Raw genomic sequence first — 22,619 nt, forward strand, 5'->3', positions numbered from 1 at the left:
GGCTTTGTTAATCATCCGTTGGTAGCTATTTTGGCACTTGACTTCATTTCACTTATGCAGAATTACAAGACATCATATATATACAATTAATCAACCTACTATGCATATCTAGTTAAAGTCAACATGACTTATAGGCTACTACAGAATCTATACAAAGATGTATACAGAACTGTGCTACAGACTTATTATTACATAAGCTACTCACTCGATGGATAATTAGTTAACATCCGTTGGGACTTTAATGAGTTATCCGTCGGGACTATCATTCTTACCCGTCGAGTGCTACATTATTTCACTAAGTAAAATCTACTTAGATGTTTTGTTTATGAAATCATCAAGTACACAACATATGCACAACAATCTCCCCCAATTTATGTCTACTGGAATTGTAGCCATAAATTAAGAGATACCTGATGATAACAAAACATCTTAAATATACAGCTTTAAAGATAAGCAGATAATACTGAAAGTGGTTCAAATAATCAAAATGTATAAGGTTTGGCTCACAGTCATTTTCAAAATGCTCCTCTAGCCTGAGCAGATTTTTCTAGTTTCTTGAAGGTCTGGATCTTCTTCCAAGCTTTCTGTTGTTTTCATCAATCTGATTTTGGAGTTGCCTGTGGAATTCCAGTTCATCAGATTCTGATAGATCTAGCTTTTCTTGCATTTCCAAGAGAGTCTCATTGCTAGAGATACTCAGTTGGTCTTCTAACCTGAAGAATCTTCTCACACCTTTGTCATCTATGAACTCCATCAGCCAGTAGGGCCTTAGATGCACTCTTCTCCCTGTGTATGGGATGATTAGAGTCTTTGGGAGTGCATCTTTAGCTCTAATACTCCTTAGTTCTTCAATCTTCTTCAATACTAGTCTTCTTGCAGTTACATTGAACCCAAAGTTCTTCTTGAAGGATGAATAAACTTTAATCAGTACAACTTGGCTTTCTTGAAGAATCCTGTGAAGTGGCCACTGAATCTCCCTTCCTCCTTTGTACTTAAACACTAACCTTTCAGGTAGGTTCCTGTATGCATCAATTCCCCTCACTTCATCCAGTTCATCTAGATAAAGATTTAGATCTGAAAATTCTTTGATGTCACACAAGTACAAGTAGTCTCCCCTGTTGACTTTGGGTTGAGCTTTAATAACTGATTTGGATTTGAGAGGTGATAACTTCACTTTCTTGACTGCCCTTGACTTTGTCCTTTTTGGCTTGCTAAGGATTGGTAAGCTGAAGTTAGGAATTGGTATGTTATCCCACTCTATTGGCTCATCCTTTGGCACAATAGGTTCACCATGAATATTCCTGTAGGGATCCACCACCCTTATGTCTTCAAATACCACAGAGGGCTTTGATGCTTGAGTTGTAGCTGGTGTGGGTTCCTTAGGAAATTGATCTTCCAATTCCTTGTCAACAATATTCAGTTTCCTTTTTGTTCTTCTAGCCAATTTTTTCTTCCTTGGGGATTTCTTATGTTCTTCAATTTGCTTCTTTGATTCAGCAGCTTCAGATGGTTGAGAGGGAATTTGTTGAGATGAATTCACAGCCTGCAGCTTGGCCAAGATAACAATCTGCTCTTTCTTTTGTTTAGTCTTCTTTGCATCTAGAGCAGCTTGCTTCTTTGCATGCTTCAATCTGGCTTTTTCTTCTCTCTTTTCTTGAGCAAATTGTGGATGTCCAGCTACCACACAAATTTTCTTTCCATTTCTAAATATCTTAGCAATTCTCCTTTTTGAAGCTGAATCAACTGGATCTTTATAGAAGATAATTGATCTTGACAGAAGCTTCTTCTCATCAGGCTTGGGTGTCTCATACACAGTGTCCAAGGGGTTCTTCAAAGATGATTTTGGATAATTTTCCCTTGGTTTAAGAATTGTTTCAGCCTTTGGAGACTTGATGTAGGAAGATTGTCCTCTTTCCAGATAATTCATGTTCATCTCATTCACACTTATTTGCTTGACTTGAGAGTGATGGATGGCTGACTTAACTGGCTCCTTGACAAGTTCAAACTTTTTCTGTATCTCCTCATCAATCTTCTCCCAGTTGATCAAACTCAACTTTCCTTTTTCAGCAACCTTTAAGTTTGTTGCTGCTGCTTCAATTAGATCTATACCATCTGCAATTGGTGGCTTGGAGACAGTAATTGAAGGTACAATTACTTTGTTGATTTGTACTTGAAGTTTCTCCCCCTCACTTGGTCCTTTCTCCCCCTTACTTGATTCTCTCTCCCCCTTTTTGTTATCATCAAGTTAGGCCTTGTGCTTTAGCTAGTTGCATTAGAAGGTTTGTCTGAGACTGTTAATTTTGAAGAATGGTGGCCACAGACTTTTCAATAACTTGAACTCTATCTTCCAACTTGGCCAGCTTCTTTTCAGAATCTGATTTTCTTCTCAGTCTCGGTAATAGATCCTGCATGGTACCATATGGCATAACTGAATCCAGCTTCTCAGAGTTGTAAGTCTTCAAGTCAGCTATATCCATTTTTAGTTCATCCACACTCAGATTCTGTCTTAATTGCTGGATCTTCATGAGATGTAGAGAGTCTAGGTGAGCTTGAAGAATAGCCTTAATACCAGCATCTGAAGTTTCCTGAAGGGCCTTTTGAATAGCCATAACTTGCTTAACCAAAGATACACCAAATTGTCCTGGTGTAGATTCCTTTGTCCATGCCCATTCAGGTAAATTTGAAATAGAACTTTGGCCTTCATCTCCCCTAAGTTCATGATTCCATCCAAAAAAACAGAGTCATCATCATTAGAATTTACTTCAAATTCTTCAGATGGCTCACCAGCTTGAGAAGGCATCATATTGATAACAGCTTTATCTCTTTGAAGAGATTCTGAGGTGTGTACTAAGTTCAAAGTCTGTTCTGCCTCCACATTGCCCTGAGCAGCCAAGAGTAGATAGGCTGACACAGGGTGAGTAAAAGTGTCAGCATCCAAGGAAATGTTATCAATTACAGCTTTGTAATGTTGCTGAAATTGTCTTTCCTTTTGCCTGGGAGCAACCCAGCATCTCACTCAATACACTTTCCTCTCTCAGTCCTAAGAGTGACTGTATAACCACTAAATCTTCTGCACTTGAAATAATTGAAGTTTGAAGTTGTGCAGAGATACTCGACGGATAAGTGATATCCGTCGAGTGAGTGGTAATGGTATCCGACGGATAACTGATGTTAGGCTTATCCGTCGGGATACAATCACTACTCGACGGATGAGCAATATTCATCGAGAGAGTAGAAATGAATGAGGTGGGAAGAGAAACTATTGTTGACTCTGTGTTGATTGAAGATATTTGGGGCACAGATGTCACAATAGAATCTGAAAGAATTGGCAAGTGAGCCAACAAATCATCTAAAAGATGATGCTCACTTGCACTAGATTTTGGCTTCCCCAACAGAGTTAAAGAAGGGGAATCAGGAATTGAAGTGTTTATCATATCCACTTCCAGAGAGTTTGTTGATGAGTATGGTGTTTCAGATGCTTCTATTATTAGAGATTTTGGCTGTGACTTCACATTTATTGGAGCCACATCAAACTGAATTTGAGAGAGTGCAGGGATTGTGTCTTTAGCACCAGTTTGCATTGTGTGTGTGCCCTGTGCATCCCCAAAGGTTTTAGATTTCTTCTTTCTTGTGTAGGTTTGGGGGTCATCTTGTGTCCCTAACCCTTTTGGCCTGTGCTCTTGGCTGAGAGCTTTGTTCAATAACTGCATCCTTTTGGGAGGATGCAGCTAGAAGTGAGTTTTTATCCTTTTTAAACACTGCAGTTTGTTAGGAAACTGCAGTGTGGCTAGGTTGGGATTCACTCAACTCTCCAACCTTATTCTTGGGGTTTCTTTGATGTTCACCCCTTCCCTCACCTAACTTACCCTCCTTCACACTTCCCTCTTTGGCTTTGGTGGATTTTTCAATTGGTACCTTTTGAGAGATACTAGAGGGGGTTTTCTTTGATTTGGATTTAGAAATAGTAGTAGTTTTGGCAGCTTTGGTAGGCAACTGTTTGGTCATTGTCACAGTTGCCATAGCTACTCCTGAACTCAAAGAAATTGAGGAGGTTGGAACAGTTGTAGGGATGGATGGACTTACCTCACTTACCTGAGGTGCCTACATTACAGGAAAATAGAACATTGGCACATCCCTGTGATGGTTGGCTTTGTTCAAATCTACAATGAGTCTTCTCTCTTGAACCTAACAAGCCAGTTTGTTGTTTGGGTTCTCAAGTACAATCTCTTGACATAGATGGTTAGCTAATAACATGAAAAATCTAGCATAATACACATTCTTTCCTCTTTTAGCTAACTCACCTAGTTTAAAACCTAACTCAATCAAGACAAGGTCACTGAAATTATAAAATTTATATGTAACTAGCATGTATAGCATGTTAAGCATGGAAATGTTCACAGAATCAAAATTACTGACTTTTCCAGAAAAAACCTTAGTAACTACATCACACATGAAACTCCACTCCTTCCTAAGACCCATTCTTCTAATATCACTCAGTTTAGAAGTAGGAAGTGCATAATGCATGGAATTTAGCATATTGATAATATCAGTGTCAGTGTGTGGTGAGGTCACATTATTATCAGGAATTTTGAAACATGCTTTTAACACATCACTATTGATACAGAATTCATTACCTTTGATGGTTAGAGTGATGGTCTTGTCCGTAGAGTTGTAGATTGCAGTGGTCCACATCTCTTCAACAACTTCACAGAAGATTGTGGGTGATTCCAGCATGGCGTAATTGAACTTGCAGTTCTTCACAAAGTCCATCATCTTGTGATAGTCCTCTGATTGCTGAATACCCTTATTGACCAAAGCAGTGAAGTTGTTCTTCTCATAAATGAACCCAGTTTGAGACATAATCTTTACTACAGGTGCCATTGTTAGAGAGTGAAAGCTTGGAGAGAAAGAGAATATTTGCTTGAGAGAGAATGAAATAAAAGCAGTTGAATTTGAGAATGATAAAAGAAAACAATTGGAATGAAATAAGCTTTTATACTATCTCAAAAATAACTGATAAAAATAATAAAGAAAAGTAAATTAACCAATAGAAATTGCCTAAAATAGTCGTTTAAAAGTAAACTGTAAAAATTCCACCCATTATCCGTCGTGTAATGCTTACAAACTATAAGTATACTCGATGGATAATGTTCAGGGAATTAACGGCTGAGATTTAGACAATTCGACGGATGAGGATAAACTGATATCCGTCGAGTCATAAAGTATTCCAGAAAAATAATTGACTTTTATTAGCAAGTAGTATATCGACGGATGACTAAACTCGATGGATAAGGATCATCCGTCGAGATGCAAATTTTGACTTGTCCAAAATTTCATCCAAGACTTAAAAATCAACTAAATTTCTGGCTACATTACAACTTGCAAAATAACTCAGATAAATTTAAGAGTAATTAAGCATACATAACTCACTTACCAACCTTGAAAAGGTGGATTCATCCAGTGGCTTGGTAAAGATATCTGCAAGTTGCTTCTCACTTGGAACAAAATGTAATTCCACAGTACCATTCATCACATGTTCCCATATGAAATGGTACTTGATGTCTATGTGCTTTGTCCTTGAATGTTGCACTGGATTTTCAGTGATGGCAATTGCACTTGTGTTATCACAGAAAATAGGAATCCTCTCAACTTGCAAACCATAGTCTAGCAATTGATTTTTCATCCATAAAATCTGTGCACAGCAACTGCCAGCAGCAATATATTCAGCTTCAACTGTAGAAGTAGAAACTGAATTTTGCTTTTTACTGAACCAGGACACAAGCTTCTTTCCTAGAAATTGACAGGTTCCTGTTGTGCTCCTTCTGTCAATTCTACAACCTGCATAATCTGCATCTGAATAATCAGTTAGATCAAAACCAGAATCTCTAGGGTACCAAATGCCAAGTTTTGGTGTTCTCTTGAGATATCTGAAAATCCTCTTAATAGCTATCAAGTAAGATTCTCTAGGATCAGCCTGAAATCTAGCACACAAACATGTAGCAAACATTATATCTGGCCTACTAGCTGTTAAGTACAGAAGTGAGCCAACCATGCCTCTATAACTTGAAATATCCACAGACTTTTCAGTAGTGTTTAATTCAAGCTCAGTTGCAGTGGTCATGGGAGTTTTTGCAGATGTGCAATCCATTAGATCAAACTTCTTTAAAAGATCAAAAATATATTTAGTTTGACTAATGAATATTCCATCACTAACTTGCTTAACTTGTAAACCAAGAAAGTAAGTTAGTTCTCCCATCATACTCATTTCATACTTACTTTGCATCAATTTGGCAAACTTTTTACAAAGTTTCTCATCTGTAGAGCCAAAAATAATATCATCTACATAAATTTGAACAAGTATGCTAGAGCCATTAACATTTTTGAAAAATAAAGTTTTATCTACAGTACCTCTTGTGAAGTGATTTTCCAAAAGGAACTTTGATAAAGTGTCATACTAGGCTCTAGGTGCTTGCTTCAGTCCATAAAGTGCTTTCAGAAGATAATAGACATATTCTGGAAAATTTGGATCCTCAAAACCAGGAGGTTGACTGGCATATACTTCTTCCTCCAAATCTCCATTCAGAAAGGCACTTTTGACATCCATTTGATAGACCTTGAAATTGGCATGGACTGCATAGGCTAAGAAGATTCTGATGGCTTCAAGTCTTGCAACAGGAGCAAAAGTTTCATCAAAAGCTATTTCTTCTTGCTGACAATAACCCTTAGCAACCAATATAGCTTTATTCCTGATTATTATGCCATTTTCATCCATCTTGATTCTGAATACCCACTTGATGTCTATTGGATTCTTTCCTTTAGGCTTGGGTACCAACTTCCATACTTTATTCCTTTCAAATTGGTTTAGCTCCTCCTGCATAGCTAAAATCCAATCAGGATCTAACAAAGCTTCTTCTACCTTCTTTGGTTCTTCCTTTGATAGAAAGCTGATGTATAGACATTTTTCCTGAGTTGCTCTTCTTGTTTGAACTCTAGAAGAAACATCACCAATGATAAGCTCAAAGGGGTGATCTTTTGTCCATTTCCTTTGCTGAGGTAGATTAGCTCTAGATGAAGAGGCCTCATTATTGTCTTGATGTGTGATTGAGTTTTGATTGCTAGAAACTCCCCCTGAGTTTGTGGATCTTTGATTTGAGAAAGGAGAATTTTCTGTAGGTGATCTGTCTTGACCTCCCGCTCCTTTTGATTACCCGACGGATGGTGAATTTTGAGTACCGACGGATGAGGCGGGTTGTCTTCCGACGGATAACACAGATTGCCTTCCGACGGATGAAGCATTATGCAACTCGACGGATGTTGAGTTTTGTGCTTCATTGGTGGTAGATTTGTCTGCATTATCCTTAGAAATTGTTTCTTGATCACTCTCATCATCACTTTCATCACTAACCATCTCAACATTGTCGAATTTGAGGCTCTCATGGTAATCTCCATCTTCCAGTCCTTCAATCTTTTTATCATCAAACACAACATGTATAGATTCCACAACAATGTTGGTTCTTAGATTGTAGACTCTATATGCTTTACCAACAACATATCCAACAAAAATTCCTTCATCTGCTTTAGCATCAAACTTCCCGTTTTGATCAGTTTGATTTCTCAGGATATAGCATTTGCAGCCAAAGACATGAATAAAGTTTAGAGTTGGCTTCTTGTTCTTGAACAATTGATAGGGAGTCATGCATCTTGCTTGATTAATCAGAGAAATATTCTGAGTGTAGCATACAGTATTTACAGCTTCAGCCCAGAAATATGTTGGTAGTTTAGATTCTTCAAGCATTGTCCTTGCAGCTTCAATAAGTGATCTGTTCTTCCTTTCCACTACTCCATTCTGTTGTGGAGTCCTTGCTGCTGAAAACTCATGCAAGATCCCATTTTCCTCACAAAATTCTCTCATGATGTAGTTCTTGAACTCAGTTCCATTGTCACTCCTGATTCTTCTAACTTTGAAATTAGGATGATTGTTAACTTGCCTTATGTGATTGATGATGATTTCACTAGCCTCATCTTTAGACTTTAGGAAATATGTCCAAGAGAAGTTTGAGAAATCATCCACAATTACTAGGCAAAATCTCTTCCTTGAAATTGACAATACATTGACTGGTCCAAACAAATCCATGTGAAGCAGTTGCAAAGGCTCTTCAATTGCTGAATCAAGTTTCTTCCTGAATGATGCTTTAATCTGCTTCCCTTTTTGGCAGGTATCACACAGTCCATCCTTTGTAAACTCCACTAGAGGAATGCCTCTGACTAGTTCTTTCTTTACCAGCTCATTCATGGTCTTGAAGTTTAAATGAGATAGCTTCTTGTGCCATAGCCAACTTTCATCTTGACTTGCTTTAATGAGAAGACAAGTTACAGATTCTGCTTTAGTTGAGTTGAAATCAGCTAGGTACACATTTCCTCTTCTCACACCAGTGAGAACTACTTTGTTGCTTTGATTATTAGTCACAACACATGCTTCTTTGTTGAAGGTTACTGAATTTCCTTTGTCACAAAGCTGGCTGATACTCAACAAATTATGTTTGAGACCATCCACTAAGGCAACCTCCTCAATGATGACATTGTCCTTTGAAATGAAGCCATATCCCACAGTATAACCCTTGCTGTCATCTCCAAAAGTAAAACTTGGGCCATCTCTCTCCTTAAACTCTGTGAGCAGGGTAGAATCACCAGTCATGTGTCTTGAACAACCACTATCCAAGTACCAAAGATTCCTTCTATTTCCCTGCACACATCAAAATCAAATCAAGTTGATTTTGGTACCCAAGTTTCCTTGGGTCCTGCCTTGTTAGCTTTCTTCTTCTGTTTCTTAAGTCTTAACTCATTTGACTTAGGAATTTCAGATTCTTCCTTAGTCATTTGGGTTGGGCCTTTGAAACCATTTAATGCAACAAAATTATCATGCATATTATGGCTACCGGGAAATGGCATGCTTGATGTAAACATGTTATTCCAGTAAGGCATGCTAAATGGCATTTGAGGCATACTATATGCAGCATAATATGGATTAGGTGCAAATGGCATATTAGCAAACTGTGCATTCATATTCTGTGTAGGCATAGCATTAACAGGCATGGGAGGTATGGCATTCATGTTAGGAAATTGAGACTGAACAGACATGGGAGTAGGCATGGCAGATTTGTAATTAACAGACAAATGATTCACACTACCACACTTGACACAGATTTTTCTAGGAGCATATTTATCAGGTGTGTAGTTATTGTGTTTGTTAATCCCTACTTTACCATTCCTATTGTTTTTCCTTTTAGTCTCTGTTTTTACCTCAATTTTCTCAAGTCTGTCACTTAACTGTTTGACAGTCATGTGACCAACATTAGCCTTTTTCCCTTTCTTAACTTGACTTGACTCTCCTGAAACAAAGTTCTTGGAAACAGACCCATACTTCTCATTTAGCTTCATTAGTTTGGCTTTGCTAATGGGCTTGCTTACAGCCGACGGATGAGGATTTTCATCTTTCGACGGATAAAACTTTTTGTTATCCGACGGATAGTCCTCATCATCCGTCGAGTCTACATCTGTCAGCAAACCATCTACCAAATTAGGTTCTAGTTTCTCTTTATTCTTTTTCCAGGCTTCATCAGAAAAAGACTCAATTCCTTGAACTTTGGTGATTTGAGTATGGACATACCTGGATGTTTTCCATGCTTTAATCACCTCCTGTTCACGCTCGAGCTGCTTCTTTAAAATCTCTTCCTTTTTCAAGGACTCAGTTAATTCCTCCTTGGCAATCTTACACTCAATCCTTAGTTTCTCAAAATCAATAAACTGAGACTCAAGCACATTATTCCTCTCACTTAAAAACAAGTTGTTTTCTTTGATTTTAGCATTTTCTTTAGTAAGAGACTTAAGTGTAACACGCAAATGATATAATTCTGTAGACATGTCATTTATGTCATCATTACACTCAACTTTAGATAAATGTGCAAGGTTTGTAGTGATTACCTGATTGCTTGAGGAACTTGTCTCTGTTTCATCAGACTTGGCCATTAGGGCTAGATTGACATAGCTGACATCTTCATCTTCATCCAAACCATATGCTGCCCAGTCATTCTCTTGTGTAATAAAAGCCCTTTCCTTTTGTTTGAGTAGATCAAAGTATTTTTGCTTATAATCCACAGGCTCAAACCTTTTCTTACTGGAATCTGACTTTCAACACTCATTTGCAAAATGCCCTGCCAAGCCACATTTGAAACATTTGAATTTTGACTTATCCACCATGTTTCTATTTGGCTTGGCTGCTCCAAAGTTCTTCTTGAACTTAAGCTTGGCAAATCTCCTGGAAAGAAATGCTAGGTGCTCATCAATGTCCTCTATGTCATCTTGGCTCAATGAATCTTCACTTTCTACTGCAAGCCCCTTGCCCTTATTTTCACAGACCTTAGAAGTTGACTCAACAGCTTCCATCTCCACTTCCTTCTCCTTTTCCAAATCAGCAACTAGTGCAACGGATCCTCCTTTCTTCTCTCCTCTCCCCATCCTTTCATCCTGCTCTATCTCAAGCTCATAGGTCTTCAGGATGCCATACAGTCTCTCCAAAGTAAACTCTTTATAATCTTGTGAGTTTCTTAAGGAGACTATCATTGGTTTCCATTCCTTTGGAAGAGATCTAAGGAATTTCAGATTAGAGTCTTTAGTCTGATAGACTCTTCCATGCAACTTAAGAGCATTTAGTAGTTTTTGGAACCTACTAAAAATGTCAGTAAGTGACTCACTTTCCTCATTGTGAAAATGCTCATATTGCTGAATCAAGAGCTGCATTTTATTTTCTCTAACTTGCTCAGTGCCATCACAGATTATCTGTATAGTATCCCAGACTTCCTTGGTAGTTTTGCAGTTTATAATGTTGTCAAACATGTCTGCATCAACTCCATTGAACAGAATATTCATGGCCTTTTTATCCTTCCTAACTTGTTCAATGTCAGGATCAGACCATTCATGCCTTGGTTTGGGAACAGATGGCTCGTTTCCTGTTGCAGCTCTCATTGGAACATGAGGACCTCTTTCTATGCAATCCACATAGGCCTCATCTTGAGAAAACATATGAAGATGCATCTTTACCTTCCAATGATGGTAATTATCTTTATCAAGTAAAGGAATCTTGACTCCAACGTCTTTCTTGTTCATCTTGCTGAATTGTTTTGATCTTTAAACTCTTTATAGATTAAGAGCTTGCTCTGATACCAATTGTTAGTCCCTTAACAATATAGCAAGAATTATAGAAGGGGGGTTGAATGGAATTCTTGAACCTTTTTCTCGAAATAAAAATGTTCAACTCGAATATAGATATAAGTGTTTTGATTAGCACAATGCGGAATTGAAACTTAATTGAATCAAAACATAAGTAATTAAAAACAAGAGTCTTTAAAAACTTTCTGGTGGATTTGAACAATTCCACCAGAGATATATATTATATATCGAGAGGACTCTGTGTGCAAGAATGCTCACAGCTGCTTACAAATTGAACTGCTGAGAATACATGGAAATGTTAATGATTCTGCTTACAAAGATTTCTTTGTTTTTGTTTCTCAACTTCTTGTTTTTTTATTTTCTACGTTCTTGGTTTATATATTACCAAGATTACAAAGTCAAAAAGACTGAATAAATATACAAACTATCAGTCTTAAACTTTGTTGCTTTTCGTCTTCTATTACCCAGTTAATGGGCTTCCACAGTAGATTTGTATACATCTCGACGGCTGTGCTCAGCTTTCACTGTTCAACTGCTGTTTTAATTCTTTAAATGATCATCCGTTGGATTCTATGAACATCTGTTGGATATATGATCATCCGTCGACTTTCTGAACATCCGTTGATGGCTTCATTGATCATCCGTCGACTGCTATTTTAAACATCCGTTGATATTCATTTGATCATCCGTCGATGGCTTTGTTAATCATCCGTTGGTAGCTATTTTGGCACTTGACTTGATTTCACTTATGCAGAATTACAAGACATCATCTATATACAATTAATCAACCTACTCTGCATATCTAGTTAAAGTCAACATGACTTATAGGCTACTACAGAATCTATACAAAGATGTATACAGAACTGTGCTACAGACTTATTATTACATAAGCTACTCACTCGATGGATAATTAGTTAACATCCGTCGGGACTATAATGAGTTATCCGTTGGGACTATCATTCTTATCTGTCGAGTGCTACATTATTTCACTAAGTAAAATCTACTTAGATGTTTTGTTTATGAAATCATCAACTACACAACATATGCACAACAATATCTTACCAATAATGTGAAATTTTTGATATCTTATATTAATATAAATTAATGTGTTTGAGGTATTTATAGGATCAAGTCAATTGATTATTTGTATTAAAATTACTAACTTCACTTATAGCGCAATAGTGTTTTGGGATTTGTCCTGATTTTAAAAATATTTGAAATTTGATATGAGATCTCACGAGATTTGTTAAAACTACGATGATATATTAAATCTATTTATTTTTCATTTTTCACTTTAAAAAAACTAGCATTTTAAAAAGAATTTTTTTAGATAAACAATATTTATTGATCAAGATAATATTATACAAATATTTTGAATTATTTTAATATTTTAAATTATTTTAATATTTTAAATTATTCAAATAAAAGTTATATCTATACTATATTGTAGTATTTGATTCAATACATTTTATACTATTTAAAAAATATATATTGTTCAATAATTTGAAAGAATTAACCAGTTCAACTAATATTTATAAAACTTTATCGAATTGAAAAATATTTAATTTTAGGAAAATAGCATACAATATTATCAAATTATTATATGAAGAAATATTAGAGTTGTAATGAAAGAAACTTAAAAATAATTTAAATAACATTATAATTTCAATTTTTCCTTCAAATTCTTGAAAAAAATCATGAACATCAATAATAAGTCTTACAATATATAATTTATATTTATGTTACATGATTGATACTCGATCGCGTAAAAAATATATATGGATTATTTGTCAGTGATAATGTGAATAACATATATAAATTATTGCAATTTATTTATTACGTAATTTTAATTTTTGAATAATTATAAATACATGTTATTTAAGTAATCAATTGCCTCACTGGATATTAATAATGATTATACATGAACATAAATCAGATATTTAGCATATAAATAATTGAAACCATCGTAATTTTCTAAGAAATGTAACATACGATAATTCACATGCTAACATAGACACGTATAACTTAATCTTATTTTGTTAAGAGTAGTGTAAAAACTAACATTTTTCCAAACATACATACGTTAAATTTCAAAAACTAACATTTTTCATTAAAATCGATTTGTATATTAACAGTAGTGTAAATTTTATATTTTTTATATTATGATTGCAAGTAATTCTGAATTCAGTTATTTTTTTTTTTTTAAATTGAGTAAGTTAACTGTAAGTTAGTAGAGAACTCAGTAATAATATAGACCAATTATATAGTTTATTTAAATGAAATTCAAAATTTTTGGTCAACTCTCTATTCAACATATATGTTAATTTTTAACTTTTTCTTTGTAAACATATCAACGACATTCTACATATTAAGTTTATTTGTTTCATTTTAAACGTACCTTGACTACCCTGTTTATATTCATTCATAAAATACAATTATACAACACAAACAAGAATACATATATTTTTCTTAATAAACTATATTGGAAACGTTGTGTAATTTAGTAATGTCTTGTATGAAAATGATATACAGATAAATACGTTAGACATTATACAACATTTACAAATAAGAATATAACTAAAAATATTATGGTTTCAAAAAAACTAAAAACATTATAATTGCATACATAAAAAAACTCTAGAAAATGACCCGTGCCTCGCACGAGTTATTATGCTAGTCTATATATAATAGGAGAACAAGGGTATAATTTCATGAGATTAAAAAGTCTCATTGAAAAGACTAAATTACCCCTGTTTTTAATATTAATATAAAAGATGTGATTTGTGGGAATCGAACTCAAGTTATTTCATTCATATACAACCTCTTACCACTACACCATATTATCACATGTGCTTTTTATCATACACATAATATATAAGTGTGCTAAATGAATATTTTATTTGACTTTAAAGATACTTACTTGAATTCCGCAAAAAAAAGGATAATTAATTGAATATTTGTACAGTTAATTTTAAAAATTGAATTACAAATATAAAATTAGGCATAGTACATAAATGGATTATTATCTTATTTATTAATTATTTTTTAGTTTGAAAATATATCTCATATATTTTTAACATATTTTTTATTATAAAAAGTAATTAAAATGTACATATATAATTTTTTTTTAAATATTGAAAATAGAATCTCTTATATGTAAATAATCTATATTGGTATTACATATTTAGATAATTTCGAATTATAATGAGTCAATGCATTTTAAAACTTGGCTCATTGTTAAAAAAATACTCGAAATTTGACTACATGACCTGACCGAAAAACATCGTCACATTCTACGTTTAGTAAATTTAAATTAAAAGCTCGGCGAGAATATCTTACTAATAATGTGAAATTTTTTAATATCTTATATTAATATAAATTAATGTGTTTGAGATCTTTATATGATCAAGTCAATTGATTATTTATATTAAAATTACTAACTTCACTCGTAATGCATTATTATTTTTGGGATTTATCCCAATTTCAAGAATATTTGAAATTTGAAATGAGATCTCACTAGATTTGTTAAAACTACGATGATATATTAAATCGATTTATTTTTCATTTTTCACTTTTAAAAAACTAACTTTTTAAAAAGAATTCTTTTAGATCAACAATATTCATTGATCAAGATAATATTGCACAAATATTTTAAATTATTTTGATATTTTGAATTATTCAAATAAAAGTTATATCTATACTATATTGTAGCATTTGATTCAATGCATTTTATAATATTTAAGGAAAAAAACATATTTGGTTCAATAATTTGAAGGAATTAGCCAGTTCAAGTCATATTTATAAAACTTTATCGAACTAAAAATTTTTAAGTTTAGAAGAATAGTATAAAATGTTATCAAATTATTATATGAAGAAATATTAGAGTCGTAATGAAAGAAACTTAAAAAGGGTTTAAATAACGATATAAATATAATTTTTCTTTCGAATTCTTGAAAAAATCATGAATATCAATAATAAGTCTTAAAAATATATAATTCATTTTTATGTTACAACCATGATTGATACCCGGTTGCGTAAAAAATAGATATGGATTATTTTCAGTGATAATATGAATACCTTATATAAATTATAGCAATTTATTTATTACATAATTTTAATTTTTGAAGAATTATAAATGCATGTTATTTAAGTAATCAATTATCTCACTAGATGTTAATAATGATTATACATGTACATAAATAAGATATTAGCATATAAATAATTAAAACCATCATAATTTACTAAAAGATGTAACATATAATAATTTACATGCTAACACACACACACATACATATAACTTAATCTTACTTTGTTAACAGTAGTGTAAATAAAAAACTAACATTTTTCCATACATACATACGTTGAATTTCAAAAATTAATATTTTCATTAAAATCAACTTCAATATTAACAATAATGTAAATTTTACATTATTGTATATTATCATTGCAAGTCGTTCTGACTTCAGTTTGCATTTTTTATCTTTCTAAATTGAGTAAGTTAATTGTAAGTTAGTAGTGAACTCAGTAATAATATAGAGCAGTACATATAGTTTATTTAAATAAAATTCAAGATTTTGGTCAACTATGTATTCAACATATATGTTAATTTGTAGCTTTTTATTTGTAAACATACTAACGGCATACTACAGATTAAGTTTAATCTTTTCGTTTTAAACGTACACTTACTACCCTGTTTATATTCATTCATTAAATATAAAATAACGGGTAAGAAAAATATAATATAATAATAGTTGAGGGGATATTCACTCCTAAAAGTGAGAAAGCATTCGAAGCTCCTAATGTTATAGAGGGGGACAGGGAGCTTGTTAGAGAGAAATTTTATCTCCATTTATTTTGAGTTAAGAGCCTATATAAGGATATTGTTGGAGTTGCTATACAAATATTATAACTGCATGATGAATAAAAAATTCTAGAAAATGACCCGTGCCTTGCACGGGTTATTATGCTAGTTTACCATTAAGGAACAACATTCTCGTATCTGGGTGGGAAGCCACACACCGCAAAAACAATAACACGAGTAATCAACTGGTGTAGAACTGTAGATAAATCTATGAATAATTATAATATAACTGAAATGCATAGTATCAAGGCATCTCTTAACACTACTGCAAATTAGTGTTGCACTTGCTAAATGTTTTGCTATAAATTTGTCACAAAAAGAAAAAGAAAATTACTTGGAGAAGCGCTAGTGCATTCCAGACTCTGTTTGATTGTACTGGCGTCAAATTTGGTGGTGACAAGACAGGGTAAATTGAAACAAATTCCTGCAAATACAAAAAAAAAATGCACACAATTCCTAATTATAAATCTTTGTTTATGAAACTAATTTAACTCAGGTTCCCACTAATTTCAATTATTACAATATGACAAAAATATGGAACAAATAGTGGATATCATGTTTAGTGACTTGCACATACACAGGTAGACCGCCTATATCATAATAAAGAATTTTTATAAATGAATTCTACTGTAGGTATAAAATAAAGATAAATCAATTCTAAAAACTTACATGAAACATAAACCACCGCCTCCAGGAATCCAACAGACAGGCTCTAGCTTTAATAGATCACAAAAATATCAAAATTCAATACTAAGATACTGATTGTCCCCCTTATAAGCAGAAACGCTTCCTTAAAAATTAAATCTCGATTAAAAACCCGAAAATAATCATAGATTCCTCTGCAAATAAAAGTAATCTTTAATCTTTGCCAACACAAACGTTCATAAAGGAAAGTAACAAACAATTCGGACTCATGTATGCATCTTCAGGAGAATCTTCATAAAACTAAAATCAAATAATTGAAAAAGTAAGAAAATAATAAAACAGAAATATTAATTCAATTAACAACAAATTGATATCGCATAAAACACAAAAGACATCAATTGAATTAAAAACAAATAATAAAAACGATGTGAGATCCAGCACGAGCTGCTCAACTGATTGCATTATCTGATCTTTATTTACCGGAGCTCCGACTACCGACGACGAAGAACCTGGCCCACCGAATGTACCTAAGTTCTCAAAATCTTGCAAATTCTTCTGCAAATCGCAATACATATATTAAACGGAGCATCATAAGGCATTAATTATAACAACATAACCATTAAATTTTCATAATAGAATCAAATAATGATAAGAAGCAAAGAACCCTCAACAATAATTACTAAAAAGAAATCGAAATTCCACTTAATTGCGAGGCTCTTTGTCATTGCAACTTAAATGTAAATAACTCAAAAATTTCCTCAAAAAACATCAGCAATATTACTACAACTATCAAAATCCAGCAGTACAATTCTTCAAACTATAACAAAAATAAGAAGAACCATTCAAAAGCACAACAATTACTGAGTCAATACCTGAAACAACTGAGCTGACTCGGTGTGTTGTTCTTGGGGTTTAGCCGAGTTGGAATCAAAAGCCCGTGCCATTCCCCTTATACAATACGCCAGAAACACAACAACAATTATCCTATACAAAAATTAAATCAAAATAGTTAGTAACTTAAAAATCATACTGTGCTCATTATATTAAATAAGGGTTTCAATTTTAGAAAAATCCCTAATTTTAAAAATTAGGGTTTTAATTGAAAAAAAAACCCCAATCTAAAAAACTATGGTTTGCAAGCTTGGCTTTGAGGATGAGAATACGATAGCAAAGATAGCTGAAGACCAATAAATGGAAGTTCGGGAGAGATAGAGAGATTAGAGAGGGATGAGAGGGAGAGTCTGAGAGGGGGAATTTTTCGGAGTGAAAGATGAAAGACGGGGAATATAAAAAAATTTGGTAAAGAGGGAATATTTTGGCTAGGGGGGGAAGAATTGGTGTAATAACCCCAATTTTTGGGAATTTTTAAAACCCTTATGAATAGTGTTTTTGCTGAATGAGAAAACTTTTCATGCCACACTATGTAGGGGTTCTGTTATGGATATTCTGAGATTTTATTAGTACTCTATATGGTATATAAGTGTATGTAAAGATCGTCAGAATCCAATTCCGAACACTTTGATTTTTCCCGAAAATCTACCAAATACAGAAAGAATTGAGTATAAGGTAACAGAATAAAAAAGTATTTAAATTCAAGGATTATAAGAGAGGATCATGAAAGGAATATAATGTATTGAGAAAGGTTAAAGAAACCTAAGTAATAAGATCCCGGGTATGATCCCTCAAACGATAAACGAAAACGAAAGTTAAGCGAACCGTATAACAGATCAGCGGTCATTAGGCAAACAATTAGGAGTTAATCAAGGAGGTTAGGGATGATGATGTCATCAAACCAACAAGGTGTGGACAAGTGGAAGCATTATGACATGTGCAAGATGACATAAGCATGACAAGGGGTTTTGTTTTGTTGGTTGATTTTGGGCCATGTAAAATTTACCATGGTAAAAAGCTAAAACATTTTTCAAGGCTAAAAAGGAGAAGCAACCAAGCAAATATCATAAAACACAAAAATTAGAAGTTGACTTTCCCATTTCAAGAAGAAAGCTCTCGGCTAAAACAAACCCAACAACTTCAAACTGCCATATCTCCTTCAATACTCACTCAAATATTGTGTTCTATAGCTCGTTGGAAAGGTATTGAGATGTCCTACAACTCTTGTTCACAAGTCTCTTCCAAATAAGCATGGTAAGACCCTCATTTTTACAGTTCTTTAAATAGGACTTTTAGAAACTTCAAAGCCTAACTTTGTGTTCTTGATTTCTTTGGAAAGATCAAGCTTGTAGGAGGCTCCCTAAGGCTTCTTAGCAATTTAACACCTCCCAAGGAAGGTATAAATCTTCACACCCTTTAGTAATAAGTTTGAATGTTGAAGTTTGGAGATGGTTTGGATGGATGAGTAGTAATTTGAATGATGAGTAGTAATTTGAATGATAAGCATGATTCGAGCTTAATTGTTAAGTAGTTTATTTGAATTTGGAGATGTTATAATATATGATTGGATTGAGATCCTTGAGCTTATTATGACTGAAATCAGTAGCATTGATGTGTATCTTGAGTTGTTGTTGATTGGTAGTTGGATTGATATGATTTGGAATGGTAAAAATTTGGGAAATCGCGTAAACATAGCCGTCATAATGTCCAATTTACTTTAGACTGCTTTTATTCATAACATTAGGAACCGAGAACTCCCTGCTAGATTTTGACCATTGCCATTTTTAGATAGTTCATATTACGAGCTTCGTTTTGATATGTAGTTCGTTTGATTCCGATGTACGGTTTAGGAGAAACGACCGTTTTAAGTAACGGCGTTTCGCGACCGAACCATTACCCCTCGCCTTACTTTGAAACCTTGGTTAAGGATCTTAAAGGGTTAATTAGTGTATGAAACAATTATTTTAAGTGTGTTAGGCAGTTGGTAAGACACTCGCGAAGGAATCGCCTTAAAACTCGTAATGGTTAAATTATTAAAAATGGTGGAGCCGAGGGTACTCGAGTGACTTAAGAGAATCAGTAAGCGCAAAGCAAGCGTTAGAGTCTAAGTTGGTTAAAGTATAGATTTACAAGTGACTTTGGTTTAATTCCAACTTACTTGTTGTTTATAGGTTACCAGACTCGTCCCGATCCATTTGTAACCCCCAGTCGCTCAGGCAAGTTTTCTACCCGTTATACTGTTGTTGTGATGTATATGTGTATATGCATGATCTTATGATAAATGCATATTTGTTATTAGCAAATTCTTGCGATATATTGTAGCATGTGATATGGTATATATGCATGCCTGTTTCGTATTCTTGATTTATATATTTGTTGGTTCAAATGCTTATTCGTTGCATAATACCTATGCTAGAGATAATTGGTATTTGCGTATACCCTTAGTATAGGGGATCAAAATGTGAACTTTTTCTAAAACCGGGAGGCGAGACTCCCGAGTATAATATATATTTATATATATATATATATTGATATAGTTTTTAAAACTATTAATCGAATAAGGTTTATTCGATAACTTTATTTTATTTAATGAATATTATTACGAATATTCATTCGAGGGCTTATGACTCCTTTATTTTATTTAATGAATATTATTTTGAATATTCATTCGAGGGCTTATGACTTCTTTATTTTATTAAATGAATATTATTTTGAATATTCATTCGAGGACTTATGACTCCTTTTATTTTATTATTTGAATATTATTTGAATATTCATTCGAGTGCTTATGACTCCTTTATATTATTTATTGAATATTATTTGAATATTCATTCGAGGGCTTATGACTCCGTTTATATTATTTAATGAATATTATTTGAATATTCATTTGAGGATCTATGACTCCGATTATTTGCTGAGATATATTCTTTATTTTATTAAAGAATAAGGTGTCGATAATCAAACTTATCTTTGATTATTCAAATAAAGATAGTACTTTCGTATAAGTATATCTTTGGTTATTTAATACTCATTTCAAGTATAAGTTTTAAAACTTCTACTTCAATTATTTTTATAAAGATTATTCTTTATGGGAATTTTATTTAAATAATAATATTTTCTAATATATTGTGACTGATTTATTTCATTAAATCAGCATTACTCCAAACACTCTTTAAAGTGTTTTCGAGTCTTCAAAATGATTTTTAAAAGTTAGAGCGGATCCCAAAACTCATTTTTATATTTAAGATCTTCCTTTTAAAGGGGATTTAAATACTCGTTCAAAACTTGAGGGATCCGGCTCAGTGGTGTATTTTACATTCGCAACGAGGTTGCTGTTTTGAGAAAAAATCTTGATTACTTGCCCATCGTTCGGGAAGTAAGTTCATCTATTTGAGTTGGCATAAGCAACATGGGCTCAGTGGGCGTCCATGAAAGTGTAAGTGGCTCAGTGGGAGTCCATCAAATGCGTAAGTGGCTGAGTGGCAGTCCAGCATAAGGTCCTATTGCGGCCAGGGTGATGACCAGTGGGGAATTCGTCCATCTACTAGTAGAAAAGGTTACTTATTGGTATCTTTGCCTGATCAGCAAGATATCAGGTTTATGCCAAGGTTTTCTCCTTTCCAAATTTATTGGATATTGCAACTCTGTTTATAATTTTCATAACAGAGGTTTTCAAGGAGTGTATGAAATGTATATATATAGGTGTATATATATATCGGGATTTAATGAAGTATCTCGTAACTTCATTATTTATAATGATATTCAAAGATTGAATCTATTTAAATCTTGTCTTGTAGTCTCATCTATGTGATGAACTTTTGAACTGATTATAACTTGAACGGTGGTAGTTCAAGTAATATTTGGAAAAGATATAAGTATATTGGGGTATCTTGTAACTTCATATTTTCAACTTATATCTAGTTAATGATTATCTTATGCATATCAAAGATTTTCAGAAAAACGTTGAGATAAGGGTAGATATATGAGATCACCTTGCGACGATATTTTTATACAGTTATAAACTGGAACTCTGTGTATATTATGCATGGAAGAGGACTTCCAAGATTTTGAAAAGTATATATGTATATATACTGAATATTTTGCGACTTCATCGCATTAAGATATCAAACTTGGTTCATTTCTTTTGACCAAGACTTTCATGAGTACTATGAGAAGGCTCATATATTGTTAATCATTATACATATTATTTTGGTGGGCTTGCTGCTCACCCTTGCTTTCTTCTTTCATCACACAACAACAGATAGAAAAGATGAACAGGACCAAGCTCCCGATTCGCAAGCGGTTAGAAAACGTTTTGCGGTCTTCTGAAAGCGTTGATGTCGCCGTAGCTGAGGTAGGAGCTACCAATAGGCTAGGTTTTCAACTATTGATGAACCAGACTTATATATAATATGAATTGTAATAATGGCAAGGAATATGTGAATTTATTCAGAACCTTTTTAAGGTGTAACGGTTTATAATTGTGGAATATAAGGACTTGTGTTATTTTTGAGTGTTCATCTCTGAGACTATAACTTGTGGTGTGTGTGTTTATTGTGGGGTCATAGTACAGAGTAGTTGATTATTTATTAAGATTGGGTGTTATTAAGGGAAATGGAACTCGTGACAACCCGGATCCCCGACCCCGGATTTGGGGGTGTTACAGAAGTGGTATCAGAGCTAAGCGTTATAAACCTCAGAGATGATGTGACATTAAAATAATAACTAAGATAATAAGAACTCTTGTCAAGTTCATAGTCGGGCTACCTAACGTAGTACTGACAGTTAAAACCCTTATGGGAACCCTTATAAATATCGTGATAGAAGCGTAGTTCGTTATCGTATATGGTAGCGGGACTCCGAACCCTGAGGTTGAGGAGTAACAGCGCGATGATGTTTTATTACTAATTGGAGATCGGATTGTGGATCCGATAGAGCGTCCTAATGCAGGACCGGATGATGTTGATATTGAGGATGTAGCGGTTGAGGATGTTGT

At 33.6% G+C, this 22,619-nt stretch overlaps 1 pseudogene; it reads right to left on the bottom strand.

Moving 5' to 3' along the window:
* Positions 1-17,676, bottom strand: part of LOC141706734 (cell differentiation protein rcd1-like) — a 34,316-nt pseudogene extending 16,640 nt beyond the window's left edge.
* Positions 17,677-22,619: the final 4,943 nt, after the last annotated feature.

The sequence above is a fragment of the Apium graveolens genome, chromosome 1, assembly GCF_009905375.1.
Source record: "Apium graveolens cultivar Ventura chromosome 1, ASM990537v1, whole genome shotgun sequence".
NCBI classification, from domain to species: Eukaryota; Viridiplantae; Streptophyta; class Magnoliopsida; order Apiales; family Apiaceae; genus Apium; species Apium graveolens.